The following is a 20,475-nucleotide window of genomic DNA, read 5'->3' as shown; positions in this document are numbered from 1 at the left end:
ATATATATATATATATATATATATATATATATATATATATATGTAAACCTGGATTCTCAAAGGTTATGCTACTGGAGTAGGAGCTGTGGTGAACCCTACTAACCCCAAAAAAGCTTTGATACATCTTGAAACATATTATTTCTTTTTGTCATTCAAGAACTAGCCTAAGGGAAGTTCCAAGAGGCCCATCACTGGTAGGTTAGCCATCAACTGATGAGGTTTTTCTAGCAAGGCCACTTGAGAAATGATCTCTTCAGAATGGAAAAGTCTCACTCCTGCAGTCATGTAGTGAACGATTGATTATGCCTATAGATTATAAATATTTAGATATTTTAAGGTAGGTGTGGACACAAACCTGTTTTATTGTTTTACTTAGCAACACATGTTCTCTGCCCTCCTGAGGCTGACAAGCTAACACACCCTGAAGAGGCAGCCATATGGAGGTAATAGAATAGCATTTAACTAAGAACACTGGGCTAGGACAGGACTTGAAGTCAGAAGACCTAGGGTGAAAGTCTTAATTCTGTTACCTGCTCACATGACCACAAGCAAATCTCACCTAATCGATAGCTTATCGTTCTTCTCTGATCCCTTAGTTGTGGGTATCTCTAAGGCTATGTGATGTAACCATTTTTCTTTTCTTTGCTCACTGTGTCCCTTGGTGATCTCCTATGTTTCCATAGGTTCAATTATCACAAATATGTAGATCACTCCTAAATCTAAACAGTGATCCCTCACCTAAAGAGGGAGTTATGTTCCAGAGACCCCCAAGATAGGTGAAAATCTGCAAAGTAGCAGCATTATATTTATTTTATTATTTATATAGATTTTAAAGCTTTATAAACCCTTCCTACTCCCCTATTAACCTTTTCCATACTCTTATGAACCTATTAACATCTAGGATGTATAAAACACAGTGATGTGGTTGGTTGTCTTTCATTCCATCAGCCAATAGTATGCCATGATAAGTGTAGCTCTGCGATAAGAATTAGATTTCTTTTTTTAATCCAGGATACAGTGAAGCCATGATAAGTGAACTGCAATATAGCAAGAGACAACTATATATCCTAAACTCTAATTAAACAGCTCTAACTGCTAATCTTTGTCTGATTGTCCTTTCAACTCAATATGTCCAAAACTGAACTTCCCTTCTCCCAAATTCCTTCTCCTTCTCCCTATTTCCCTTATTCCTTTGATAACTCTTTCTTCCCAGTTATACAAGTTTAAAACCACAAATATCTGGCTCTTCTCCCTTATCCCCCAGGTTTAATCAATAGCTAAGTCTTGATGAGTCTCTCTCTACAACATCTCTCTCCTCAATCTCCCTCTCTCTACTCACACCGATACCATCATTCACTCTCATCACTTCTTGAAACCTTGATGCCTATCCCTCCTATCTCCAATCTATCTTTCACAAAGTTATACAAACCCCAGCTAAAAGCATTCTCTAAATACTCAGTTTTTCCTACCTTACTGTATCATGATGTCTTTTGATCCCATCGTGCCCTACTTGTATTTTAGCCATCTGCATGCGTGTCTTGTCCCCTAGTAAAATGTAGGCTCCTTGAAGTTCAGAATTCTCATTTTTAATCTTTGAATCCCCTATACAAAGGGCAATAACTTGTAAATAATAGATGCCAAATAAATATTTGTTCAAATTAGTCATGAAATCCCTCTGAGCCCAAGTCTTCATCTCTGTAATGAAGATATTTACATTACTTACCTCATAGGGTTGCCATAAGGGAAGTGCTCTATGATCTGTGAAGCACTATTAATTTTAAGTTATCATCATCACTGTCATCTTCAATTATAAGATTTAACACTTGCATTTTAGGAAAAAGATTTTGCGAGCCAGTAATTTTTTAAAAGAGATAGAGCCGTGAGAGTCCCGTGTTCAAATGGGACTGAAACAAGAGAATCAATCCTCTTTCCTCCTGTTAGTTAATAGGGGCTTCATAGGACATCAAAGATTTTAGAAACTGCTTGAGTGGTGGAAGAGAGCTAACTTAGAAGGTACAGTAGGGGACAGAGGAATGCTCTAAAAATATGAGACTATTTCAGAGTAGAATCATAATGCAAGAGGGATGATGAAAGAAAAGAATATTGAGCAAGCTTGCATGGAAGAAGTGGGGAGAATGGATTAGGAAGTAGGAGAAAATGAGATGATTTGAAGCATTTAAAGTACTGAAGCTTTTATAGAGCATATATTTGACTTTCATGAATCTATCCTGACACCTATGTATGTGTAGAGCCTGCTCCATTTTAAATTGGAAAGAAACAATTAGAAGCTAAATTAGTTTTGCTAAGACTTTCCATATCAGTGTTTTGTGGAAGTGGCATAATCTGAGAAATACCGTAGACATTTCAAAACAAACAACTTTGCCACAGACAGAATTTACTGAATCACTCACCTATTTCAGTTATCCTTATATACAGTTTTCCTAAATGAGTTAAAGAATGAATTTAAAATTCATACTCTAGATTTTTGTTACAAATTGGTGCATGCACATTTCTGTTTCCACAGAATCTCAAACTTGGAAGGGAGATTTCTGAGGCCATGTAGTCTGCCTCTGACTAAGAATTCCCTCTTCAATATCCTCAACTGTTGTGAGGGTTATTTAGCAATTAATTTAGTATTAGTGTTGGACCTAGCAGAAAGGGCTGGAGAATTCCAAGATGGAATGAAGGAGCAGGAAGTGGGGCTTGTGCTCTGAGAGAGACTCCATAGTGGTTGGGGACATAACTGTTGCTAACCCTGGGAGATGTCAGAGTTAGGGAAAACAGCATCCAGATTCCCTGGGATGCTGAGAGAGGTGTAGGCTTTCAGCAGCAGACAACAGCCCTGCAGAGAAGCACCAAGTGGGAAAGTGGTTTGTGATCTGGTAGACAGCATTGCAAACTCACTCTCCCTACCTGGGTACCTTGAATTACCTGTCCTGGTGGAGTTGGCTCCTGGCATCCTGTGACCATCCTTGGATTTACCGTGAGACCTCAATTGAAAGCCATCCTCAGGCCCTTTAGCTGAGCTGACCAAACCTGGCTGGAGCCAGGTTTGGAGGAGCTTTCCCTGTGACTTCAGTACTGCTTCCTTTGGGCCCTGCCTGGCTTAGGTCAATAGAATAGTGTAGTTAAGTCCTTCCCTTGCCCCTGTGGTTTGCCCTTAGGTTGATAGTATAGAATCCCTTATTCCCATCCTTTATTATTGTTTCCCTCAATTAAACTGTTATAAACTTTTACCTGTTGCCTGCTGGTTCCATAGGCCCTGGCCTAGGTGGGCTGAGTGACTGTTGGGCCTAACTGCCATTCCTGTGACAGTTAACAGCTTGGCAGTAAACCCTGGTCTCCCTGTCCTGGTAGGTCCTGTTTGTCTATCATTCCTGTCTCTCTCACCCCAGTGAGAACCCACAAATAATAATAGTTAACATCCCTGGCAATCCTCCATCTAGCTTTGGCTGGAAAACCTGAAGTGAGGGGAAACCTATCACCTACAAAATTAGTTCCTAGAATTTTTGGATAATTCTAATTAATGGGAAGTGTTTTGTTTTGTTTTTTTCATTGATCCTAAAACTGCCTCTCTGCAATGCATTGCTCCTAGATCCACTTTCCCAGGCTTTAACCAGAACAAATCAAATCCTGCCATGTGACAGTTCTTTCAATTCTTGAAGGGAGGATTTATCTTCCCCCTACATCAGATTTTCTCCACAATAAACATCCTTAGTTTCTCTTAGTGGCCTTCAGATGCCATGATCTTAAGGCTCTTCACTTGGTCAGTTTCCTCTGTATCCTTTCCAGTTATTCATTGCCCTCCCTAAAAATCTAGTGCCCTGGGACTGAACAAAATATTTCAGATGTGATCTGTATAGTGGAAACTTCACCCCTCATTTTGGAAGTTACACCTCTTAGTTCAGTCCAAGATCATCTTGGCTTTCTTGGACTCCAAATCATCACTCGCTTGACTCACAATGATCTTGCTAAAAACCCCAAAAATCTTATTCAGATTGAAGCTCTTGTGTTTACACAGTTGATTTTTTAACCCAAGTGTAAGACATCATATTACTAGATTTGGCCTAGTGTTCTAACCTATTGAGGTCTTTTCAGATGCTGACAATTATCCAATGCAGTAGTTACCTTTGAGGAGTCATGCAAGAAGGAGGGAGGCAGGAAGGAGGTTGTCCCCAGATGAGGGATGGGACTGGCACACAGTTCAAGGACACATGACACATAGAGGACAGACATGAGTACTGACAGACCAAACACAGCTACCCAGGTGAGCAGGAAGGCAGATGGAGCAAAGGTCTCCTCTTTGTATCAGAAGTCTACCCAGAGGTCTGCTCACAGCAGTGGTCTCTCTATATATCAGTTCTTCTGCTTTCCCTTGGAGAGGTTTGGGATTTTTTAGGGTTTTTTTTTTTTCGGGGGAGGGGATCAAGAGGCTATTTAGCACCAAGCCAAGGGGCAGGAGCACAGAGAGAGTGCCCAGTAGTATACAGTAAAGTTAACATAGCTGTTAAAAGTGAGTGGTTATAGGGGGCAGCTGGGTAGCCCAGTGGATTGAGAACCAGGCCTAGAGAAGGGAGGTCCTAGGTTCAAATCTGGCCTCAGACACTTCCCAGCTGTGTGACCCTGGGCAAGTCACTTGACCCCCATTGCCTACCCTTACCACTCTTCCACCAAGGAACTAATACACAGAAGTTAAGGGTTTAAAAATATAAGAAAAAAAAAGTGAGTGGTTAATGTCAGTGGTTTTAGGCATCCACTGGGGGTCTTGGAACATATTGCCCATGGATAAGGAGGGACCACTACATAGTACTTATAATTATGTGCACTATACTTTATTATTGCCGAATTTAATATTGGTGATGTCTTACTGTGTGTTTAAGTTATCAGTTAAACTTCATTATGCACATGCATGTGCCAGAATATCACCTTATATATGGAGTCAGCTGGTGTTCACTTATATCCACAGTTTTAGCCTTCCATGGCAGGTCCTGGAAATAATCCTTTGTGGATACAAGGATCCTTCTGTATCCCTTCCAGTTTCGTGTCATTTGCCAATCTGATAACCCTACTCTCCATTCTCTTTTCCATGTCACTGCTAAAAATGCTGAAAGTCATAGATCCTTGTGGCGCTCTTCTAGAGATCTCCCTTCAATTTGACACCAATCTATTAATGACTATTATTTGGATCAATTAGTTTCAAATTCTTCCATTATCCTCCAGCCCATGTTTCCCTGTCTTGTCCATAAGGACAATATGAGAGACCGTCAAGTGTTTTACTGCTATGCAGGTAAGTTAGTACCAGTATTTTACTAATCTCCTAATCGTTCTACTAAGATTTCCCTGTCAAAAGAGTAAATGAAATTAGTCTGACATGACTCATTCTTGATAAAGCCACAGCGATCCTAAGATCACCACTTCCTTTCCTGGATTCTCTGCTACATGTTTACCAGCCAACCCGTTAATTATATGTTCTGGAATTTTGCCAAGAATTGAAATTAAGTTTATCAGCCTACAGTTGTCAAATGTAATGCTCTTCTCTCTTTTGAAAAGAGGGAATGTTTGTTCTTTTCAAACCTTGCATTCTCCATCATTGTTCTAAGATCACTGATAGTGCTCAGCAATTACATTTGCTAGTTCTTTTCATTACTAAATTACAGAATGTAATTTGTGTAGGCATGTCAATTTAAACTCCTGCAGGGCAACTAGATATCTTGAGGTTCATTTCTTTATTAGCCATTGTTGTTTGTACTTTCCAGGCCAAAGAGAACTCCTTGACAGTGAAAAGAAGGAAAATGGAAAATAAGTTGAGTAGTTCTGATTTCTCAGCATTGGCAGTGCCTCACCTTCCCCAGCAGTGGTTGTAATCTCTTTTCCCCAGTAAAACTTCAATCATTAAAAATATAAAGGGCAGGTAGAATATTCAGTTTACATATTTTAATTAGAACATTATGTGAAGAGATTATAACATTTACTGTAAACATTTATCTCTCTGTGTGTGTGTGTACGTGCACGCGCACGCACGCACAAACCTATTAATCAACCTATTATTAGCCACTCTTTGGATCTGATTATACAATTAGTGTCATATCCACCCATTGTCCTCCAGCCCATGTTTCTCTATCTTGTTCACAAGAACAACATAAAAGACTGTCGAATGTTTTGTTGGTATATAGATAAATTATAAACAGTTTTTTGCTTATACACACATACATGTTTTATTTCCTATCCTGTCTATTTACAACATGTACCACATAATCAAATAGAATGTAAAGAAATCTTAATTCTTAGCTGAGGCATGCTAGATTGTAGTTGCTTGAAATCTCCAGTCAAAGATAAAAATAGATATTTTCTCATTCTATCGAGATTTTAACCATGACCCATATCTTACCAGAAATTTTGTCTGCTTTGCTCGATGTTTTTGAATGATTTCTACACCAAAAAGAATATGTCAGCATTAGTTGTTTTTTTTTTTTTTTTACTGGTGCTGATTGTTATAGAAAATGTCATATTTCCTGCCTTCCAGAAGCTTTACACAAATGACGGATGTGAGTAAATGAATACACAGACATGAAGAAAAGAAGTGGGGATAGGAGACATCCCAGTAGGGACTAGACCTGTGATTTCATTGGCATAGAGAACTCCTAAATGAAAAATACTCCCTCTAACAGTGCAAATCATCACATTTTCTGCAATGTAACCTCTTAGAAAGCTGTCTGGAGAATATGATAGCTATATGGCATTATTTGTGTCTCTGATTCTTGTGACAAAGAATATGTTTTCATTTAGTGTACGTTTCCCACCCAAATATACTAAACCCCTAGAACTTCCATTTTAACAGTTGCTATGTTTCCTTACCCTGAGCATGTTAGTAGACCCTTTGTGAAAAATTATAGGACAGTATGGGCAAGATTCAGCTAGGAGGAGAGGTTTGTGTTGGGGGCCAATATGTTGCAGTTCAGTAGCCACAAATATAGATTTGTGGGTGAACACTCAGAAGAGAGGTAGAAGACTGAGGGAGAATGGGTGATGAGAGAAAAAGGAGAGGAGAAACAATAAAGGAAGAAAGACTCAGAGACTGAGGATTCAGCAGCCTGGGCTCCAGTGTGCATGCTTCTCTGATGGTGGTGAGAGTGAGCTACATACATGTGCCCCCAGTCTTTTATTACAGAATCAAGGAACGGGGAAAGGGAGGTAATTAATAGCATGTGACATGGTAGAGGATTTGACATTGGCTCAATTGACAACCACAAGATCAAAGAGGAATCTGGTCTGTCAAGGTATGAGCTAGGACCCTGTAGCAGCTAACGCCCTGCCCAGGATTTCTCTTGACCTTCGAACTGTAGGAGAGCCGTCAGAAGGAGTAGAGTACTAATTAAATACAATGATCAAAAAATAAGATGACCATGAGTCTGGTACATGAGCACATAAGTTACAATATTGATACATCAATAATACTTTCAAGATTAGAATATACCTGGGATGCCACAGTTTGGATGAACTATGGCCTATGCATCCTTTGAGGGAGATCCTTTCGTAGAGATTAGTGGTAATATTGCAGCTCCATAGTGCCTTGAGGTTTACAATAAACACATTCTCCTCGGGGTGGCACAATAAGGGTAGGTCTAGTGGAAACTACACTGAACTTGGAATTAAAGGCCTGAGTTCATAGGCTCTATCCACCTCTTTCTAGATATCAGTCTTCAGGCAAGTCACTTAGTCTCCTGGGCCTCAGGATCCTCCTCTGTAATAATGAGGCAGTAATACCTACCACCTTACAGGGTCACGAGCAAAGCATAGCGTAACCTGTAAAACAGTACTCGGTCCCTTTGTATTCTCACCCCCAACCACTCTAGTTCAGCTTTTCATTACCTTCTCCCTAGTCTCTTCTATTCCGCCTCCCTTTGATCCATTCTACACACACTGGCCAGATTATCAAACAAGATTTCTGCAGGAGAAGCACAATAAAGGATGTCAGCAGAAAGATGTATGCCCAGACTATAAGAGAGGAGAGCCAAGAACTCCAAAATCTCCCTTTAAAGAGGGAGCTCAGCTCAGAATATCTCCTTTCTCATCTGGCTGCACTACTTTGGACTTCTCTGACTTTTTCCAACGTGCCTCTATGTCCGGTACACTGCCTGGCACGCAGTCCCCAGCCTTTTTCAGCTTCCTTTTGTGTATTGCCTTCCCCTGCTAGATGGTAAGCTCCTTAAGGGCAGCCATCTTTTTTTTTCTTTTTATCTCCAGAGTTTAGTACAGTGCCCATTACGTAGTAGACACTTAATAAATGTTTATTGACTTGCTGACCATTGTTCTGGGGTGGGGTAGGCTTCCAGTTTCTGGAAGAACCTGACGGCGATAGATCATATCCTCCACCCATAGAAGATCCCAAGAAAATCTGTCAGACATCTGATGCATCATATATTCGAGAGGAAGTCTGAATGGAGGTTTATTTTTGGTTAAGCTATATACATCATGAAATACCTCTAAGTCCACCTGTTTCTGACACACAATCTGGCACCTCCTTTCCTGGGCTCCCTTTGTACCTTCTTCCCTTGACTCCTTTCTTATTCTTCCTTGGCTAGACACTGTCTTTCCATTCCCTTCAAAGAATCTCAGCTGAATGGTAGGAAAGCAAATAGAAAATTAATTCACACACTAACAATAGCAATTGACTTAAAGGCTTCTTTGGGGTGTTATTGCCTCACAATTATGTTTACTTTTTTAAGGAAGGTAAACCCCAGAACTTGTAAAAGGGAAAGGAAAGTGTGTGGTCCCTACCTCTCCTATCTTCCCTCTCAGGATTGCCTCCCTGTTTCTTATGTGACTAGAGAAAGAGCTGATTATTTTCACTTTTTTCTGTCTCCCACCAGCTTTCAATTGGGAGAGAGACTTCCTTATCCAGCTTATAGTTAGTAAAGAAGGTCAGCCTCTAGTACAAAGGGAAAGGGGCTACCCTGTCTTAATCAGTTAACTAATCCCACTTTGTCCTGTCTACCAAGACCTTGGACAAAGAACATCTATTAGCCAATTCCCAGAATCACCTGGGCCCATGGGCACCCCCTGACTCACAAATTGGATTCTCAAAAATGTCTCAGTTTTTGGACTTGGAGGAATTTCAGGTAGTTTCCTCTGTACCTTACAACCCAATCCTGCACCCCTAGAAATACTTATATGAAAACAATTGAATTATAAATATTTTTGTGAATTTCATATATAATCACATGGCATAATAGATCTAGGAGGAAGGTCCGAGACCTACCATTGGCATATATTGATGTATGACCCTGAGCAAAAGTCATAAATCTCTTAATACTCTAGGCCAGTGGTGTCAAACTCAAATAGAAATAGATCACTTTTGGCCACCTATTGACTTAGAAAACTATAAATTAACATTATGTTTTAAAGTATTTTTATTTATTTTGCTAAACATTTTCCAATTACATTCTAATTAGGTTTTGGTGGCACTCTTTTGTTTGGCTGGCTCTATGGATGGTCCATGACTTTAATACCTCTGCCCCAAACTATTTTCTAAGGCTTAAAGTTCCAAAGATAGTTCTCACTCTCATTCATGGCTTCTCACCTGGGAGTTCCTTAAACAAGTAAAATCACAGGTCCAATCTCCATCCCCATATGAAACATCTACCACTTGTAACTACTTACTGCAATACAATTGCAATTCTTTAATTCTTTGAGAGATCTTTGATCACCAGTGCATTTTATAAGCTATCCACATTTTCTTATCCCATGTAGCTCTTCTCAATATCCTTCCAAATCCTTAAGTACTAGATCTACCCAAAGCATGGGAGAGCTCCTCAGGTTCTTTTGAAATTTCATGAATACTAATATGACTCAAGCGATCCACTGAATACCTCTTATTTTTGCTATATGACATGGCCATGGCATATTATTAGTTCTTTCTGCCCTCAATTATTATTTTATGCCATTTCCCACAGACTAGTCATTTTTGGTAATGTGCCTGCTCATACCCACTCTACCTCTTTCCACTAAATCCCTTTGGGCAACCTGCCATTTTGATTCTTCTGAGAAGATGTAAACAACATCTTCGGGCTGCAAACATTTGATCTTGCCAAGTAGAGAGATAAGGCAACCAATGGCAATAGCAGTAAAGAATAAAAATCCAGACAGCTAGATTATTCAGTAGTTAGAGAGCCAGGCCTAGAGATGGGAGATCCTAAATTCAAATCTGGCCTCAGATACTTCCTCACTGTTTGACCCTGGACAAGTCACTTAACCCCCATTGCCTAGTCCTTACCACTCTTCTGCCTTGTGTGAAATGATATTTTTTATTCCTGTCTATTTTGAGTTAATCAGTCAAAAACTAAAAGTACCCGTCCTTAACACTTAGTAAGTCACTAAGTAAGACAAATAAGTAACAAGTCACTTACTAGAAAAAAAAAAGTTCACATCCCCAAAGGCCACAAGCACTGCTCCCCCTTGGGCAATGCTAGGTAAATTGGGAGGCTGTGATTGGTTCCTGTGAAGTGGGAGAAAGACAGGAAGTGATGTGGAAAAGGGGGTATAAAAGGTGAGACCAAGGAGAAAAATTCCTTCCTTCCTAGGCTCTTTGGCAATGACTGACACTCTCTCTCTCTCTCTCTCTCTCTCTCTCTCTCTTTCACTCCCTTTCCCTTTCCCTCCCTCCCTCCCTCCCCTTCTCTTCAGTGTAACACTCTCTTCAGCATGAGCTGTGGTGAAGACTCTTGGCAGTCTTTGCCTCGTTTGTGCTGAAGGTTCTCATTGCTTTTTTAGTGTCTCCTGGCTCTTTAGATTTTGCCTTCCTGATTAGGATCTTGGATTCTGGTGAGATTCACTTTTGGATTCTCATTCATGGTCTGGAGACACTAGGATTAGGACTTAGGGTATTTGTACCTAGGCAATATTTTCTACCTCCTTCCTATATTTCCCACTTTAATATCTCTACCTTGCTGTAAATAAAAACTACTAACAGTCATTTTGACTTAAGGAGTTATTTTTTATAAACAGTGATCACAACATTATTTTTTTTTAATTCTTATATTCATCAACCCCATTTTTAATTATTGCACTTGGAACCAATACACAGTAGTGCTTCTAAGACAAAATGTAAGCATTATTTTTTTTAAATCCAAGTCCATTATATTAAATCCAAGTACATTATAGAAGATGGCAATAAATTACTGAGTGTGACCTCAAACATAATAATTATACATACAATTAAATGTGTCAAATTAATTTTGTTGTGTTAATTTACCCTAATATTAACTTCTGTTGACATATGTACCATCTTCATAATTTTTTTGATCTCCTGGCATAGTCTGTCTGTATCTCCTGAAAAAATTATTTTTTAATTTAAAGGAACATTGTTTATATGAGACTAAAAAGCTGTTTCTCCTGACCTCCTACTGCCAAATAATATTTAAAAATAAAATCACCTTTATTTTTAGAATGACCGCATGAGTAGTATACTTAAGATTTCAACAATGAGAGAGAGAGAGAGAGAGAGAGAGAGAGAGAGAGAGAAATACATAGACAGACAGATAGACACAAAAATAAATTTATCTTTTTGTTGATGGCTACAATTCTTTTAACGTTTCATTCTGTGATTTAGAGATAAGACTTATAATATGTTCATATTTAAAGGAGGTGTAAAGTGTTGAATGAAGTATATTCATTACCAAATCATGATCAACAAGTACAAATGACTGATACTAGAATTTTTCTGTTTTCATGGGGAGAAAGATCAAAGAACAGAAAGTTGCTAGACTAACAAAGAGGAATAGAAAAGAATGTGAAAGACAATGTCATAAGTATAATCAGGGTACCTCAACAAGGCACAGCTTAATGAGAACATAATTAGCTAGATGCTAGTCACCTTTAGAAATGAGTAAAGGAAGACACACACACAAAAAAAACTTCTGCCCAACAGAAGAAATTTTCATTCCCGGAAATGGAAAAATATTTATTAAGCACTTACTATGTGCCACGCACTGTGCTAAAGATGAATCCTAATAGAAAATCAAAACATTCTTTCTCAAAGAATTGACATTTCTAATTGGGGAAGACAATGCAGACAGGAGAATTAAGTCTCAGAGTGGGCCTCAAGATCCACAGGTCCTTAAAGTTCTGTTTCAGGGAAGGCAGAAATGACCACAGGTCTGGAAGGTGCAGTAACTGGGAAATAAGTCCCATTTGTCCTTAAGGCCCACATTGTATGTTTGTACTAATTGCCAAATATTAGTGGTAAATCTGAAAAAAAGACTTCTCTTTGGAAGTATCAAAAGATGACAATTTAATACATACAACAAAAACAATAACTGAAATAGCTCCAGGACAGTGGTAATGACATTAGTCTTAGAGTCAAGACCTTTTGTGTGTCTTGAGCAAATCTCAACCTCCCTTAACTCATCTATAAGATGAAAGCATTAGAAGAGATGTTCTTCAAGGTCAACCTCCCTGCTCCTGTTTTGACTCTCCAAGCAGGTTGGCTCTTTCTACTTGATGAAAATCTGTTCTTAGAAACTCTTTTTTTACAATGTATATAAAACATTTGCTCAATTAATCTTCATTATTAGTATTTAAGGAAGAAAGAAATTTGGGGATAGGAAAAAAGCCTAAGAGTAGGTAACCAAGCATCTGTCATTTTACAGATGATGGAATTGAGGCCCCCAAAGGTTAAGCAATTTGCCAGACATCACACACCAAATTGGTGTCTGAGCTAAGACTAGAGTCCTGATATCCCAACTCCCAGTCTGATGTTTTTTAATCAAAACCAAGTCTAAATTCACAGATGATAAAAACAGACCCAGATAAATTAAATTCTATATCATGCCTCCCAATTCACAAATATATGTCATCCTCCTATGCAAAAAACTGATTGGCAAACAATTGAAAAACATAAGTGGTCTAGTGGTTAGAAACTAAGACTAATTATCAGGTGTCCTAATTCCTATTTCTATTTGACTTGCAATGTGTAGCATAGGAAATGCATTTCTTTGCTTGGTTCTTCCACTTCTCCATTTGAGTAAACCCCAATATGCATTTGTAAGACACTTTCTTACCCTTGTCAAAGCTAAATGTATTTTCCACTTTCAAAACAGTCTCTGTTGGGGCATTGCTAAGTATTGTTCTGAATTTACTTCTCAACTCCACAGTGAGAATTGTGTGTTTCTTCATTGAGACTGCTTTTAGTTTAATTAGCTAGCTAGCTAGTTATTGAGGCTACCACCACTCATTGGCAAAATCTCATTACTGTTCAACATGGAAACTTTTACCTGCTCCATTTTTCTGATCTGGAGTGGTTCATCACTGTTTAGCCAGCCTAGTGGCCCCCACTCCTGGGCGCTCACTAATTTAGTGCCAGACCATGCAGATACCAGATTATCTCCTTTCTCACTCAGCCCACTATAGCTGAGAACTCCCCAATTCAAGTGAATCACCAACCTCAGCCTCCCTAGGAGCAGGGAGTAAATTATACGTGTGTACCACTCTACCCAACCACTTTAGTGTTTTATTTTTATTTTTTTTAAAACCCTTGCCTTTTATCTTAGAATTGATATTAAATAACAGCTCCAAGGCAGTAGAACAGTAAGGACTAGGCAATTGCGGTAAAGTGATTTGCCCAGAGTCACACAGCTACAAAGTGTCTGGGGTCACATTTGAACCCAGGATCTCCCATCTTTAGGCTTGGTTTGCTATCCATTGAGCCATGTCGTGCCTCCATTTAGTTTTTTAAAAGAAGATAACATGAATTTGTAATGATTTGTGAATACCCATCAGAAGTATATCAGTAACACATATGCACATGCTTGTATAAACACACACACACAGAATAATCATGCCCCTTTGCCAGCACTAAAAACCTGAGACTCAGGCTACTAATCACTTCAAACAAATGGAAAGCCACCAAAAGTCACAGAATCTCAAAATTAGAAGGAATCTCCAGTGGCCTGTGCCTAAACAGGAATCCCCCCTAACAAGTATCTTGTTTCTGGTCGAAAACCTCCAGTGAAGATGATCCTGTTCCATCTAAAGGAAAAACCCTTTCTATTTGGGGGCAGCTCTAATTTCTCAGAAGTTCTTTCCTTTAATGGAGCAGAATTTGGCCTATAACTTTCACCCCTTCCTTGTTCAAGCAAGCAGAACCGGTTGAGCCCCTCTTCTAATCACTGAATCTCACAGTTGGAAGGGAGCTCAGGCCATCCGGGCCAACTCATACCTATTCAGGAATCCTCTTTACCATATACCCAGCAAGTAGTCACTTAGCCTTTGCTTGAAGAACTCTCTTTCCAGGCCATCCATTTCACTTTTAAATAACATTTTTTAAAAAAAATTTTCATAACGTATTTAGCCACTCCTTCCCCTATCCACGCCATCAAATGCAACAACATCTGGCAAAATGTATGTCTTTCCTGTTTCCATTTCTCAATTCATTCTGTGAAGGTGAACATTCACAAGTTATTCTTCAAATATTAAATCTGTGGCTGTATATAATGTTCTCTTGGTTTTGCTCTTCATTATCTCATGTAGTTCTTTCCAAGTTTTTTTTTAAATTAATTTACTCATCATTTCTTATGTGCAATAGTATCCCACACACTCATATACCACGATTTAGCCATTCCCCAGTTGATGGGCATCCCTTTGATTTCCAATTTTTTGCCACCAGAAAAAGTGCTACTATAAATATTTTGGAACATAAGGTTCTTTCCCTTTTTCCCTCATCTCCTTAGGAAATAGACCCAGCAATATCCGTTACTGGATAACTTGTTAGTTTTTCCTTATATCCAGCATAAAGCTGCCTTTCTGTGACTTCTACTCATTACTCTTAGTTTTGCCCTTTGGAATCAAGCAGAATCAGTTTAATGCTTCTTCCTGACATTTCATCGTCATGAAGACAGTCGCCATGTCCCCTTTCCCACTACTTCCCTTGCCCCACTACCTCACACAGCTGCTGAGCATCCTCAATTGCAGCTGACCCTCGTGGGCCCTTAATCATCCCGAGTGCCCTCCCGGTTACCCTCAAGCTAAACACCCTTCCCTGAATGGGTACCCAGACCTGAGCACAGTGCTCTAAACAAGCCCTTACCTTATCTGAGGATACTGGGTCTATCACAATATCTGTTCATGCAAAGGTAAAATTGCATTTGCTTTCTTTCCTGCCATATCCATCAGTCATCAAGCCCTTATTTAGTACCTGTTACGTGCCAGACACCAACCCCAATACCAAGAATACATATCCATATGCAGCCCCTACTCTCAGCCTTAATGGGAGAATACAGGACATAGGGGAGAGTCATTTATCAGTGAGAGGATCTATAAGGCAGGAGGTTATCATAAGCTTTCTAGAAAACATGACAATATTATCTTCATTATTGTTCCCAAAGCAAGAGTAAGAGCGGTGGAATGGTAGAAGCAGAGAATGGGACAGGTCCATGAGGCATCAGGACGGACGGCAAGATGCCTGGATGAGACCCGAAGCACGGTCTTGGGCTACCTCGGTGGAGGCAGCTGAGGTGAATTTCACATTCACTGGTCATTCATAACAGTCATAACTCAGGGTGAGTCCCAAAACTAAACAGATTAACCAGAGAAGCAGAGTTGGGATTGCCTTTAGTGGTCTAAATCTGGAGGGTCAATTCTTTGTGTTTGACATAGGCATATGTTAAAACGTTTGCCCTAAGCAAGCCGTATCACTCTACTGCCGTATTGAGCTTTCAGTCTACTAAAAATCCCAGATCTTTTTCTGATAAATTACCATAGATTCATGAATTCCCCCATCCTGAAAAGTTTATTTTTTTTATCCCAAGTATAAAAATGAACAGTTAGTCCTATTAAAATTCATCTTATTAGATTCAACCCAACTTAACAGCCTTTTAAGACATGGTTCATTACTAACCCCTTCATCCAATGTGTTAGCTATTCCTCATTTTATGCTATCAGCAAATTTAGTAAGTATTCTATTTATTCTTTTACCCCCAGTAATTGGGGGGCCACAAATCCCTGACATTGGACTGTTACTAAATACTCGTTGGGTCTAGCCTAGTAATTCCCAAAGTGGGTGCCACCGCCCCCTGGTGGGTGCTGCAGGGGGCAGTGATAGTATGTGACGGGGCATTAAGTAATATTTTTTCTGGAAAGGGGGCAGTAGGCCAAAAAAGTTTGGGAACCACTGGTCTAGCCATGCAAATCATTCTAAATCCACCTAACTATACATAGTTTATATCTCTCTACATCATATAAAAGAAGAGAGATTTTGTCATATCTTGCTAAAATCTAGGTGAACTATGTTTACTTCGTTCTCCTGATCTACCAGTTTAATAATCCTGTTCAGAAAAGGAATGAGATTAGCCTCACATGACCTGTTCTTTTTTTTGCTTTTTTATCATTATGCAAAACACACTTCCATGTTGGCCACTGTTGTAAGAGCACACTCATACAAAACCAAAACCCTAAATACTTTTTTTTAACCCTTACTTTCTGTCTTAGAATTTATACTATCAGTTCCAAGGCAAAAAAGAAATAAGGAGTAGACAATTAGAATTAAGTGATTTGGCTAGTCACATAGTTAGAGAGGGTCTGAGGTTGGATTTAAACCCAGAATCTGCCATCTCTAAGTCTGGCTTAGTATCCACTGAGCCACCTAGCTGCCCCCTGACATGACCAGTTCTTGATGAAGTGTTTCTGACATTTTGTGATCACTGTTTCCTTTTCTAGATGTTCACTAAGCACCCTTTTATAATAATACATCCTAAAATTTTGTCAGAAATTGAGATCAAACTAACTGGCCTTCTTTGAAAATCAGGGCATATCCTATCCTTCCCTGGTCGTGTCACACCTCTTCCATTCTGCACAATTGGTCACATAACAATAATAATATCTCAGCAATCATATTCACTCTTTCTTTTAGCAATAACTAAGATGTAATTTCCCTGGGGTTGGTGCTTAACCATTTGGGTAAGAACCCTTGGGGCTCTCTTAAAAATCTCCTCCGTTATCTGGGATTTCAGTTCCATTAGCCATTTTTGATCTCTCCTTCCCAGTCCAAAGATCTGATCAGAAAAGAAGGTCCATACACAAAACATTTGACTCTGATAAGTGCACAGGAGAGATCAGAGAGACTAGACTCTAAAGAGGGATCATGTGGTTGCCCCCAAAATTGTGATGATCTGAAAGTCACCAACTGGAATGGTAAGATGGAAGCCTTCCCATCATCTGCTCTGCCACAGAGCCCTACAAACCATTCCCCTTTCTCTACATACCCTAGAACTTAAGACATTGCCGTTAGCCTTGCAGCCTATGCACCGTGGAGCATTTCCATTCACTCTCAAGCTGAACCCTCTCGTCTCAAATAGAATTTGACAGGAGCTGTCTCACCTTTGTACTTGTATTCCTAGTACTTGACACAGTGAGAATTTTTTTAATGTATTCATTAAATTGCTATAGTTAGAGGCAATAATTGGACAGCTAGGTGGCATAGTAGATAGAGTTCTGGACCTCTAGTCAAGAAGTCCTGAGTTCAAATGTGGCCTCAGATACTGCTATGTGACCCTGAGAAAGTCATGTAACCCTGTTTACCTCAATTTCTTCATCTGTAAAATGAATTGGAGAAGGAAATGGCAAATCACTCCAGTATATTTGCCAAGAAAACCCAAAAGTTGTGGGGATGGAGAGGGCAAATGGGTGGCTCAGTGGATTGAGAGTCAGACCTAGAGATGGAAGGTCCTGGGTTCAAATCCGGCCTCACACTTCTTAGCTGTGCAACCCTGGGCAAGCCACTTAACCCCCATTGCCTAGCCCTTACCACTCTTCTATCTTGGAACCAATACCCAGTATTGATTCCAAGAGAGAAGGTAAGGGTTTAAAAAAAGAAAAGAAAAGAAAACCTAAATGGGGTTACAAAGAATAGGACACAGTTGAACATGATTGAACAACAACAACAAAGGGGTAATAAGTGAAGACTTTATAGTAAAGATGACCACTGGACTTAAAGAAAAATAAATTGGAACCAAATCCTGGAGTATTTTGAGTGCCAGAATAAGGATTTTTAAAATTTTATTTCACCTTTCATCTACTCTGTTTCTTATGTATTTCTATTATCAGAATGCAAGTTTCTTGACTACAAGAACTGTTTTTACCTTTAAATAAATTTTAAAAATAAATATTTGTTTACTGATCTCTTGGGCAACTAGGTGGGACCACAAATAGAATACCAGACCTGGAGTCAAGAAAAATCATCTTCCTGAGTTTAAATTTGGCCTCAGACACTTACTATGTGACCCTGAACTAGTCATTCAACCCTGTTTGCCTCAGTTTCCTCATCTATAAAATGATCTGGAGAAGGAAATGGCAAACCATTCCAGTATGTCTGCCAAGAAAACTCCCAATGAGATCATGAAGAGTCAGATATGACAGAAACAAGACAACAAAAATGGATTTGTTGATCTTATAGATATATAATGGGAAAGCACAGGAAGTTTTTGAACAAGGAAAGGATTGGTTAAAAAGTATGAATTGGCAGGATTATTTTGGCTACCGTGGATGGTAGGTAGAGAGGAGGAAATAGAAGCAGAAGCAGAGGTAGGGACCTATTCCAACCACCGAGGCAAGAGGAAATGAAGACCTGAGCTAGAGTGGTAGTGAAAGCATAAAAAAGATTATGCAAGAGATATTACAAAGGTGAAATCTGTAGGACTTCCCAACTTGACCAGGAGGCAACTTCACCACTTCTGAGGGTAAAAGTGAGAGAGAAGACAATGAGATTTCAAGCCCGAGTGACCAGGGGAAGAATGATGGTGCCAGAGAAATTAAGAGAAGGGACAAGATTGAAGGAAAAATGCCACAGGCTGTGTTCAGCCAAACATCTAGATGGAGAGATCCATTGGGCAACTACAAAGATGAAACTGGCACTCTAGGATGAGAGGGGAGCTGGAGACCAACTTATGAGTCATCTTAAATATGCTTAAAGCCCAGTGAATACGATCACAAAAGCAGGAAAGGCATCAAGGGGAAGACAAAAGGGTATATATAGTGCAGCCTTGGTGGTTGCCCACAGTTAGAGGTCAGGAGGTGATTGAGGAGAAGCATCCAGTGAGGAAAGAGGAAAACCAGAAGAGTGTCAGAATTATAAAGCAAAGAAGAAGACAGAAACTAAAGAAGGCAATATGTTTGGTAGCAGTAGGTCAAGGAAGTGGTCACCAGTGCCTTCACTCCACGGAGTTACCTTTTATTTATTTTGTACCAAGCTAAGTATGTGCATGTTATCTCCCGGAGAGAATGTGAACTCCTTTACTGTTTTACTGTTGGACCAACTGGCTCTAGTACCTAGCACAAATGCCTGATGCATAGAGAGAAAGGGACTGGTCCTGTGATTTCATCAATATGGGGACCTCCCAGATGAGGCTATTTTGTCTACCAAAGCAGGTCAACACCCATTCTGCAATTTATAATCTTAGAGTCTTGTCAGGGCCCTAGGAGACTGTGCCTTGCCCAAGGGTCCTTGGGTTGGTCTTCCCAACTTTGAGACCATCTCTCTCTTTATTAGCTCAAACCACTTCACCTGCTTGGCACAAAGTAATAAATTTTAATAAATGTTTATTGAATGATTTGAAATCTCTTCCATATAAGAACTGTAATTAGGAGTATCTGCTTTCCTGGGACTCCTTCCATTGCCCTAAGACCCTTGCCCCTTCCCCATAGCCATGGGTACAGCTATGGGGGCTCTTTTTTAATACTAAGCCCCCAGGCAACTATGGGGCTTTCAACCCCTAGCCATAAAGCCTTGGGGATTAATCTGATGATCTTCCATTGGTGTCTCTTCTCCAACTCTAACCCATCCCACCTACAAACGACAGCTTATAAAAAATGGAGACCCAAATGTTTCATCATAAGTTGCATCTACCTTGAGGGTAGAATCTCTTCTTCCTTCTCTGCCCAGTGTTTTCCTTTAAGTTTTTGATGTTTTCTCCAGGTAAAGGAACAGCGGACCTAATCATAATAATAGCTAAAATTTATATCATATCTCCTATGTGCCAGACAGTGTGTTACATTTCTAATACTCAAGAATATTCATAAGCACCCTTTGTTAAAGCAATAGTCACCCTCTGTTGGCATTTTTAAGCCCATTCACTGACCTAGACTTAGGTTGCAGTGCCAGGTGCTAAAGAAACAAAGATATAAATGAAATGGACCCTATTCTCAAGAGGGGGAAACAACGTGTGCCCAAAGAAGTATATACGGTGTTCTGGGTTTTTTTTTTTTTTACTCAGATCTGTGATTTCAACAGTTGAGGGAACTCCATGTGAGAAACGAAGACTTCTACCAAAACAGATTGGCCCCTTCTGGTCTTGGAAAGTTACTTGGAACAATGAGAAACAAATTACCCAACACAGGTCTCACAGGTATGATGTGTCAGACCCAGGCCTCCTGACATGTGAGATTTAGTTGCTATTCACTATGCTATACTCTCTAAACAAACTATAT

This window comes from Gracilinanus agilis, chromosome 1, assembly GCF_016433145.1.
Source record: "Gracilinanus agilis isolate LMUSP501 chromosome 1, AgileGrace, whole genome shotgun sequence".
NCBI classification, from domain to species: Eukaryota; Metazoa; Chordata; class Mammalia; order Didelphimorphia; family Didelphidae; genus Gracilinanus; species Gracilinanus agilis.
The sequence above is the reverse complement of the archived record's forward strand: the minus strand, read 5'-3'. Positions refer to the sequence as shown.